The sequence below is a fragment of the Camelus ferus genome, chromosome 13 (assembly GCF_009834535.1).
Source record: "Camelus ferus isolate YT-003-E chromosome 13, BCGSAC_Cfer_1.0, whole genome shotgun sequence".
Classification (NCBI taxonomy): Eukaryota; Metazoa; Chordata; class Mammalia; order Artiodactyla; family Camelidae; genus Camelus; species Camelus ferus.
The window spans coordinates 54,019,969-54,031,147 of record NC_045708.1 but is presented as its reverse complement, the minus strand read 5'-3'; the positions used below and the strand labels follow the sequence as shown (position 1 = coordinate 54,031,147).

Below are 11,179 nucleotides of genomic sequence, written 5' to 3'. Positions count from 1 at the left end.
CTCTCATCCACTTTGTTATCCTCCTTTGCAGCTTTGAACCATGTAGTGTCTGATTTGTGAAGCAGAGAAAATAAGTGGCCTATCTGAATTGTGGCTTTGAAGTCAGGTCTGGTGAGATAGAGGGAAGCCTAAGAACTGCTATGGAAGGAGGCTTGGGTTAGGAGAAATGATGCAGACAAGAAATCTAACTGCAAAGCAGTCATTAAGCAGGTGTCTAAAATGTTCTTCCAATTAAGAGAGTTTTTTCTTGTTTGCAGTGTGTAACATTAAATGTATATAAACCTGTATTACCAAAGGAGTCATGTTTCAAGGCAACTAAGTATTTGAATTAGTATTCATTGATTCATTCATTCAGTCAGTCATTCAATCAGTATTTATTCAGTACCTGCTATATGCTAGTCACTATTCTAACACCCGGGGATACCAAACAAACTTACACAAAACAAACGTACTTGCATCGATGAAGCTTTTATTCCAGTACAAGAAGCAGAAAGCAAACAAAAAAAAAAAATCAGTAATAATAAAGCTTACAAAGGAACATAACATAGAATAAGAGGGTAGAATCTATGGCTAATATTTTAGATACAGCGATCAGAGAAGTTCATTGCTTTTCATATATAACTGGGTAGAAAGGTCTAAATCTAGTCTCTACTTTCCAATAAATACCAATGTGATTTCTGATAATGATTCTTAAGGATTTTTTGAAACTTGCTAATGTCACTCCCCTCATTATGTATCAGCATTCCCTATCAGGTTGTATAGACAATCTGATGTATTCTGTTTTCCCGGTGGTCCATAGAGTTTGCAATTCAGCAGCTGGCTAACAGTGGAGAAGATGGCAGGGACAGTGTTCCTGGAAAGAAAGAAATGGAAAGGTGAAAAAACCTCAGTTCTTATTTGACAAGGATTTTAAACCAGGGAAAGAGACCTGGTCTTTCAGAGCACCTTAATCCCTTATGTCTTACCACGCACTCCCTGCCTCTGCCTTTCAGAAGCCCTGTCACAATACAAGAAAACTCAATCAGTGAAACGGGTCTATGGCCCTCTTGGTTTTCAGTGTCTTAGAGACACGGGGTTGAGGAAAAAGAGCATTTTGTCAGGTGCACTGGGTCAGGATGTGGTCCTACAATTCTAGATGGGGACTGGAACCCACATTCCAATAGAAATGTTATTATGCAAGCTACTTAGAGCTTATTGTAATAATATTTGCCCAGTTTTAATTTATTTTCATGATTTTATATAACTTCATATATTCTAGAAAACTATATATATAAAAAACTATATGTATATATATATATAACCACACCCACACATTCTCTTTGGGTCCCCAAGAGTTAAAAAAATAGTGAAGACTAATTTGGGAAACTACTTTAAACCACCATACACAATATTATTTATATGATGAAAAGGAATACCAGATTTCAAACAAATGACTTAACAGTGTACTCAGAGAATCCAACCCATTTGTTAAGTTGGAAACTGCTTTAGAGTGAATCTTCTGAACAGTATTCTACTCAGCTCTTTAAGAATGTTGTGAGACATAATTCCCAACAAAACTCACGTAAATACATCTATCATTCTGTACAGAAGGTAGAAATGATAAATATCACTGAATAATTCCCCCCCACAAGTTAAAATGACCAGCTACCCTATAGCTGCTCCCTTACTTTTTTCCCCTTCTAAAGTTTGTTTAAAACTGTAACCTTAGGGATAAAATATCTCATAAAAAATGTAATATCATGAGTTATTTTGTAGAAAGGAAATTAATTCACATATATTACCAAATGAAAGTCCCAAATGGTAAAGCTCTTTCTGGAAAAGGTTATTTGTAATGACCAAATTCGTCACTGTTTGGAATCTTGTAAAGGTCACAAAGGTTTTCACTTGTTTTAAATAAAATTCTATATTTTAAAAATAAATATGCTTTTCTTCCATTTCATAGAAATATCAACACTGTTTGTACTACAATTTACTTTTTGAGCTTCTGACATTTACCCAGCTGACTGTCTTTGGAGAACAATCTCTTGACTGAGAAGGACTCTAGGTAAGAAAACTGTCAATTACAAATTACTGTTTGATGCATTGCAAAGTGCAGGAACTCTTCAAATTTAAAGAACCACCTTGCTATATTTTTGTGTCCACTACCTCTAACTTAAATTTTAAATATAGCCTTTGTATAAATGCAGAGCAATTTGACTAACAAAGACATTACCTTTGTTAGTCAACTAAAAGAGTAATTGTGCTACGGACCTAATAATTGAGTGTTTCTAAGTTTATAAAATGTTACATCTGATTTCAAATATTTTTAGAGCCTCGGTATTATAGACTTACTATCCTGAGGGAAATATACTTTCTTCATAAAATAAGTACTGGAAACCATGAATTGAAATAGTATGATTATTTATATATAATTTGAATTATGAGTAAAATTGGTATTTTTGATGATGTAACAAGACTGAATATATAACTTATCAGGGTTTGTGATTTATATTTATTCTGAAAATATTTTAATATATTCTCCGAAAGTAAAGTAAATCTTTTCCAAGAGCAATTCAAAGGGATAGTTAAAAAGAAAAGAAAGAAGCCAATGCATATAAATTGTTAGCCAAGGAGGAACAGTTTTACTCTTGTAATTGACAGTATTATAAATTATATATTACAAATGTATGGTATAACACAGAAATCTAATTTATGCATTTAGATCATATATATTTACCAAATTTTTACTGTAGCATAAACTTGTATTTCCAGTGTAATTTCTTCAAAATATTATATATTTTATAATTGAATTAACAACTTTTGCTAAAAAAGTAAGCTCTGAAGTGAATGATATGTAAATACTTTTATATGCACACAACAATCCTCCTCTCCAAAAGAAGCAATTAAATTATTCTAATTATGGCTACAGCTGAATTTAAAGAGTTGCCTGGATTTAATCAAATAAGAATTATATCTTAAAATGTGTCTCTTTCCAGATGTTGTTTTGTTTTAGGATAAAATAAAATATTGTTCAATATATTTCAGCTTTATAAAGCTGAGATAACATTTTTTCTGGATGTCCCATGTGCAAGAACGTAAATATATCATAAGTCTTTGGAGGTATAATAAATACTAATGTTGCAGAAATGTTGATGAAGATATATCCATATCTCTATAACCTATCTATGTACATGTCTCTTAGGATATATGAGAGATATGGAAAAATATATATATAAAACCTACACAAACAAATATGTATCTGTGTATCCCAGAAAGATCAAATGACTGTTCCTTTTGCATTTTTACATCCAGTGAATGTATTATGATCAGTTGTTTTACAGTCAAGTAAATGTTCCACCTCAACTCTATGATATTCCCCAATATACATGTATTATTTCAGAATATATTTCAAATATGACTTTATAAATAATGGCTGGTCCACAGGATGAATGCAGATATCCATTTATACTTTCACTAGTGTACTTATTCAAAAATGTTATGTGATAAATTCTGGGTTATAATTTCAAATAGGCCAACATTTCTGTGCTCCAGGAGGTCATAATCTTGTTGAGGCAAGAAAGTGAACGGGCAATTTAGATACAATGTAAGAAGTGATGTAAAGAAAATAAAGTTAGAGGAGAATATGAGAGAGGCAGTTGGGGGGTTTAAAGGAGGCTTCCAAGAATGTATGACTTCTCAACTAGATGGTAAGGGAATGGCAGGAATGGGCAAAACAAATGTTGCTATTGAAGTAGGCAGGAATGGTGTCAACATGTAACACTAATAGTTCTGCAAGGAAAAGGCAGGTCCAATACAAATAAGTAGGTCATTTGCACATTTACAATTCCCTCATTTCCAGAATATTCCTATTGATAGCTAATCAGCAAGTCTAAAGTTTTCATCTAAACAGATTGATGGCCGTAGACAACAATTTCCATGTCTGGCCTGCAGTGATTTCTGCAGACTCCGCTGTTGGCTTGATGGTTTCCCTTTGAGCAAGTGAAACTTTTAATAGCTCATTTTGTGTTTAGCTTCCTAAATCCAGTGAAGAAATTCTCAACTACCATAAGACATGATAATAAACAATATAGGTTATGATTTAAATAACACAAATTCTCAAAATAGAGATATTGCTTTATAAGGGGGATTATATTTTGGTCCCATTGCCAGTTTCAAGTTGAAAATCAGATTTCTCTTTCTCTGGTCTAATTTTATGTATTGCATACTGTTTCAGAGCACATGATGATTGAAGTCAGACACCTGTAACATGTGGCAATGTTATGATGTTTTCTTTCATCTGTTTGTTCTTCCTTGTTATTTCCCTGAACTTTTGCAAGCATAGAGGGCATCCTTATTAGAATGTTCATCAAAGAGAGGTTTCAGCACTGCCTGTGTTAATAAAATCATCAAGCATTTCCTTACAGGCATGACAGGGAGGCTGCTCATCTATCATGAGTGTTTCATTAAGTGGCACAGAGCCAGGAGATCTAGGCACAATGCCAGATTTTTTTTTTCTAATAAGGTTTTGGTATCATGGAGTTTCCCTCATTTCAAGATCTATCCAATTTGTGGAGTTACTTGCCTGTGTGTCTTCACAGTACCCCTTACCACACAGCATACAGGCACTTTGATTAGGATTCTTTTGTATCTCTGAGTGGATAAAGTAACTCAGAAAAATATTCTGCCCAGTATCCTGTCCTTGTCACCCAAAAATGGACAAAGAAAAAAAAAAATTCCCAAAGTTCCAGTTAAAATACCTTTTATAAGATACTTCATGTCAGTTAATCTTTTTTTCTATTATAATTTCATTTTTTAAGCATTCACATGCATTTCTGTAAAATTTACCAACCAAAGGGATTACTGCTGACCAGTTTCACCAAAATCTGAATCTTGAGTTATATCAAGAAACCCATTCAAATATCTACTTACCGTCTATGATAGAGCTACCTGGGTTGCACACAGTAAAAATAATATTATTTTGAAATAGATAAAGCGAATTGCTTGTCTCCTTTAAGAGTGATGTTAAACACATCTGTAACCTTTTAGGGAATGCTTCTGGGCTGAAATGAATCAGATGTCTCCTCTCCAGTTACTATTGGAAAATTGACCACAGTGGACCAACAGTGGAACCACAGTACTTTCCCCACTAGGTTACCTTAAGTAACAAGACTGCCTCTCCTTTACACGCATGTTGCATGCTGTTTTGGATGTACTCTAGATAGCACTCCTGTTGTTCTGGAGACAAATCCTCAACCTGGGGGTATCCTGATAGAAAGCTGGTATTTGAATGGTAATCCTTCCATTGACAGAGCAGCTGCCAGCACACTCTGGGACAAAAGCTTTGTTGTTGAAACTATTAAGAAATGTCACAAATATCTACTACTGGTAGGCTTGGAAACTTGCCAGGAGCAAGTGTTTCATTTGCCTCTGGAGTCCATCATTAGCCTGGACAGCATAAAGTTATTTTTGTCCCCACCCCACACCAACCATAGTCTCTACCACCAATCCTAAAATTCTCTATGAAGCTTCCGAGTTAGAAATCAGGCTAATGCTTTGGTCTTAGCCTTTAGCATTTACACTGCCAGATTGCGAAGGGGATATCAACATGCAGGCTGGCTAGGGCCTAATCCTTGAAACCAAAGATTCTAATAAACAAAAAACTTCATATGCTGTTTATCAAAGGAATTAGTAAAAGACAAAGAAAAACAGGAGCTGAATTTCAACTTTGGTTTATGCAGTTAACTTAAAGTTGTATAACATAGTTGCTGATTTTGAGTGTATGCATTTAATCATTTATTACAATAAATTGTAATTTGACATTCTCATCACCATTTTGTGATTATGGTTTTTAGCTTTTTTTTTTTTGATAGTTTTCAAAATGAAAATTTCTTTGTTTATTTATTCAATTAGCAACTAAGTGTTGAGTCTCTACTGTTTGTCTGTCTACAAATGATCCACTCCTCAGGGATGGGGCCCATTTACTTCTCTGTGTCTGCAGCTCCAACCTAAGGGACTGACTCATCAGATAGGTAATACTTAGCAAATGAATGCAGTATGCCAGGGGCCAGCAGATATTAAATTAAAGAAGAGTTAGTCCTCAAAGTACATACAGTTTTGCCCCAAGGCAGACAAGTAAATCGATGCTTACAGTATGACTGAAGTTTCCTGCCAAGAACTCTGAGGTCCTGAAAGAAACTAGAGCATCGGGAATTGGCATCCTGGAGGAGGTGATATTTGAACTGAAAATATTTTAAAAAATAAGCAGGAATTAGGTGAAGAAAGGGAGAGGCTTTCTCGTGCAGTACAAACAGAATGTGTGAATGACCAGAGAAAGGGATAGTATAAGGCATTTGGGAAATGTTAGGCTTTCCTAACACAGAGGGAGGGGTTGTGTGTGTGTGTTTCTGTAAACGGCCTTAACTAAAGTTGGAAGGAGAGACAGGGTCTATCTATACCATGAAGGGCCAGGGTTTTTAATTGAAGACACTGGACTTAATTTTGAATTCCAGGAGAGAAATCAAAGAACTTGAACAAAGAAAAAGACACAATCTTGAATAGCATTTAAAAAGACCACTCTGGCTGCACAGAGGAGTGGAGCTTAGATACAGCCAGACTAGAGGCAGCAAAAGCAGTCAGGAGATTAAATGTTACTTTATAATTAGGTAAGAAGTAAAGTGCTTCTTGCTCATCATTCATTTTTAATTGTTTAATATAATTCCATTGATATTTGTATAAAAATATTTATTACAAAATCAACCTGGCGAATTTTTTAGAATTTCCTGGAACCCCATCCTGTGATAATAAGTTCCTTTTTAATTAGTGAGAACCAACATTCATCTTAGTTTAATAAAATAGCAATATTTTCAAATCTTAATTAGAAATGGTGAGTAATATAGAGTCTGCATTTGGATATTAGATAGTTGGACTCAGTAAAATTTGTGACCTTAACCAGAGCCCTGCCATACTTCTGGAATTTCTTCCATAGCAAATGTAAAGTGTTGTTTTCAAATTTCTCTCATCAGTGACTTTAATTAGTGATTAGTGGCTATTGCTTGTGGTTTTTGCATCTTCTCTATTAATGAGAGTCACAAACTAATGATTACTTCAAAATGTGCTAAAATGAATCATTCTTGAAAAATAACTTTTTTTGTTACCATTTTATGCATGCTCTCAAAAAAATAAATAAATAAATAAAAAGATGTGGGCAAAGCCAGGAAAACAAATAATATTATATTGAGCTTTTATAACCATTTTTTCCCCCTAGAGAGTGGGAAAAATATAGTCATCAAAACCACACTGCAAAAGTGTGACAGTACTAGCTATTTCATCCGAAGAACTCAGAGTTTAATATAACATAAAATGTAAATGATTAGTCAATTCATGTCAGTCTAAAAGGGACAACAAAGTGACATTTCAATTTAAACAGAACCTGCTGTAGCCAACCTTAATCAGATGTTCTAATAAATGAGTTGAAGGACAATATTGCATATTTCTTAATCCAAAAGAAAACCAGTTGCCATGGCTCTTGTTCAAATATCACAGAAAACAATATGGATATAATCATGAACAAAGATGAATATAAATATGTTAAATATGTTGTTCTAACCTGCAGATTTTACTCTATTTTCTTTCAAATAGCATATATATATATATACACATATATATATATGATATACCACTTAATACAGTTCAGTAACTACGTGTAGACTATGGACAAGGTGTTTTGCTTTGATGAGTAACATGGACTGAAATAAGAATTCATCATGCATGCATTTATTCATTGACCAAATATTTATTGAGCTACTATTCTGTATTAGGCTCTGTTCTAGATATTGGAGATTTATCTTCAAGAAAAGAAAGACCCTGTAACTGCCCTTGGAAAGGAAGAGAGATATTAATTAAATAATCTCACTAACAAAGATAAATTGACAATTCTGCCAAGTGGTGTGAAGGAGAGATATGCCATATACATGTGAGGGGTATGCTAGTCGGAAAGGTCAGGGCAATCCTCCTTGACAAAGTTTTACATTAGCTGACATCTGAAGGATGAGTTGTACTTAAGTTAAAGGGGGAAGAGGGGAGCATCTAGGAAAAAGGGACCAACGGATGTATGTACTGCTTGTAGTTGGGGACACCATGATAATCACTATGAACAAAAATGAGCTCCGAGGTGATTGATGTGGAGAGAGCCTAGAGTGTGAGGATCCCAGTGGGAAATTATTAAGGAATTTTAAGCAGGAGTAGGGAATCTAGAGAGGAGGGCCTGGAAAGATAATTTCAAATTCTTGTTTAAATCTCTCTCCAGCTACTGTGTAGAAAATAGATTAGATAAGAGTCAGAGTAATAGGTCTAACTCAAGGGAACAGTCTGAGATAGAGCTGAGCATTGATGGTGATTAAATCCCTGAGTGTGGTAGGGATCACCTAGGAAGAGACTACAAAGTGAGAATGGAGAAGGTTCTGGCTTGAGTCTTGAGGAACTCTACATGTAAGGGCTAGGTGGAGGAGAGTGCGATGACGGAAGAGACAGAGAAGACGCAGCCAGAGAGGGCTGGGAGAAAACCGAGCGAAATCATGTCACGAAAATGAAGGTAGGGAAAGTGTTTTAAGACAGTGGTTCATTGCCTCAACTGCTACGAAGATAAGAAATTCGGTAAGTACTTTAGAAATAACCATTATCTTTAGAAAAAATGAAGTCAGTGGCAATATTGGTGAAAATTATTTCATGGAGTGGTGATGACCGAAGCCATGTTAGCGTGAGTAGGACAGTAGCAGGAGCAAAAGAAATCGAGACCGCGGTTTGGTCACTTTCTGACCGTCTGACTATGAAAGAGGGAAGAGGGGTGAGCCTGTCACTGGAGAGGAATAGAGGGAGAATAAAGCTGGAGTTTGGGTTTTTATTTGTTTGTCTGTTTAACTATTTAAAGAAATTTGACTATGCTTATTAGGATGGGTTGTCAGAGAAGGACAAAGTGTCTGTGAGTACAGTAGATGGGAGCCACAGATAGGCAGGGGGATTTTCTTCAAACAGGAGCATGCAGAACAATTCTACTAGTAGGATGGGATTCGTGAATATGCAGGTTGGATCAGAGACATTCTCTCGTGGCTTCTACTTTTTTTTTTTTTTTTTCCACAAAGCAGAAGATAAGGCACAGGAAGATATATTATTGATTCATCCAAGGTTGGGCTTAAAATAAAGGCAGAAGCTCTAGGGGGTATGAATAATATTAAGAGTGCCATGAGGTTCAAGTCAATGAAGAGAAAGGAGAGTTGTAAAGATTGTGACAAAGTGGAGGGGTCAGGAAAGGAAGACAGACAGCGATTAGACTGCAGAGTAGCTGAGAGTACATGAATAAGTACTCTTGAAAGGAGAAAGGTGACAAGAAGCCTACAGTTTGTAAACAAAAAGTATCCAAAGAAATAAGGCAATACTTCCAGAGCGCAAGGAAGGAAAAAAAATCTGCAGAAGAAGTAAGTGCATCACTTACGGAGTTGCAGGATTGGACATGTGGTACACTGCTTGAGAGAAGGGTTAGGTTGGGTTGTTGGAGGTCAGGAAAATTCCAGTGACGTGACATGGATGATGATCAGTTCAGTTTAGCTAAAGCAGAGGACATTTATGAAGGGAACATTGAAATAAAGTTTGGAAAGACAGGTTGGCATGCAGATTGGGGAGGGTGTTCAAGAAAGCTAGGAAGTGCATAAAAATTTCCGTAGCAAAAAGCAAAGACAGCAGAGGTTTCCAAACAATATGTGAACAACAAGTAGGTCAAAAATAGAATGTAGTTAGCCAGCTATTTTCTGGATTAAAGAAGGCCATCTGTGGGTCTGCGAATGAAAGTATGATCAAGTGCCACAATAAAAATCTCAACACGGCTACACTTTGCTTCATTAAACACTGATTATCATTGACAAGTGAACCAAAATACTGGCCTTTTCCAAATGGCACGTTGTGTAAATTTCTAAAGCAAAAATCAGAAATTTGATCTTTAATGTAAAATCAGATATATAAGAGGCATCTTCTAGCTTTAATAATTTTTGTTACAATGCACAGAATGTGGGGTGCTTTTGAAATAGAAAAGTGATGTTTTCAAAGTAAATGTAACCATAGACATTGTAAAAGTCTTGGATCAGTGATTCCATTCTCCTTTTCACATCTAGAAGATACTGAAAATTGTACTGTCGAACCCAAGTTCATGTGCTCCAGTGAAGCCAGAGTTTGGAGCAGAGAAAGTTTTATTGCGAGGACCAAGCAAGGAGAATGCGTGCCTTTTGCTCAAAAGACCTGAACTCCCGATGGCCTGCAGGCAAGTGTTTTTAAATATAGTGTTAAGGGAGAGGGTCTTAGGATGTATGATCAGCTTGTGAACCTTCTCCTGATGGGTTGGTGTTGAGATAACAGGGTGATGTTTAAGGAATCTGAATCTCCCGATTCCAGCCGGTCTGGGATCTAGGTGCTCGTGGTCAGCATGTAGTCACCAGCCTCCACCTGGGTAGGGGTCTTAGCTTCTGTAGAACAACTCAAAGATATGCTTCAGATTGTTACCTATATCTCTTCAGGAGGAGCTAAGGGTCCTGTGACTCTGCTGTCCTAATCAAAACTACTTGAGCATACTCTCTGGGACTCTGGGAAGGCTTAGGAGACAAAAGATCTTTATTTTCCCTACAAACAAGAAACAGCGGAGATGGAGGTGCTTTCGTACCTGGGAGGGCCTGGCAGGCCCTGCTTGATTTCAATATGAAATGGTGAAGAGGCTGAAAACAATTCCAAAGTCTCCCAGGTTTTGTCCTTAATCTGGATGTCAGGAAAGAGGAAAAGATGCAAGTTGCAAGTCAGAGGAAATGCTGCGACTTCTGTTTTCTCTGGCAAAAACTGTTCTGGAGAAACAAATTGAAACTAAGATTAAAATGAGACCTTGATAATCCCAATCTGACCACTTCTGACGGGTTACGGAAGATGAATTGGCAGAGTCAATGGAAGCCATGGTTTGGTGTTGTTTTATGCTTTTTCGTATCCAGAGAAACCCGTTTTATCTCAGGTTTGGGAAGACACTGAAGGTCATCCCTCTGCTCACAGCATATGATAATGGAAGGTGAATCTATCTACATTTCATTCCCTTTCATCCGAAATAGGTTCTCTTTAAATAGGCATTTAGACATGACCATGCTGTAATATCTTTACCAAGAAATCCATTTCCTTT

General features: G+C 36.1%; 1 long non-coding RNA gene across 1 annotated transcript; it reads right to left on the bottom strand.

Annotated features, from left to right (window-relative positions):
• Window positions 1-452: 452 nt before the first annotated feature.
• Window positions 453-10,850, bottom strand: LOC116668078. The gene is made up of 2 exons (XR_004325158.1): window positions 10,682-10,850; window positions 453-853 (listed from the first exon to the last, which is right to left on the bottom strand). It is a non-coding gene; the product is annotated as an uncharacterized LOC116668078 (long non-coding RNA).
• Window positions 10,851-11,179: the final 329 nt, after the last annotated feature.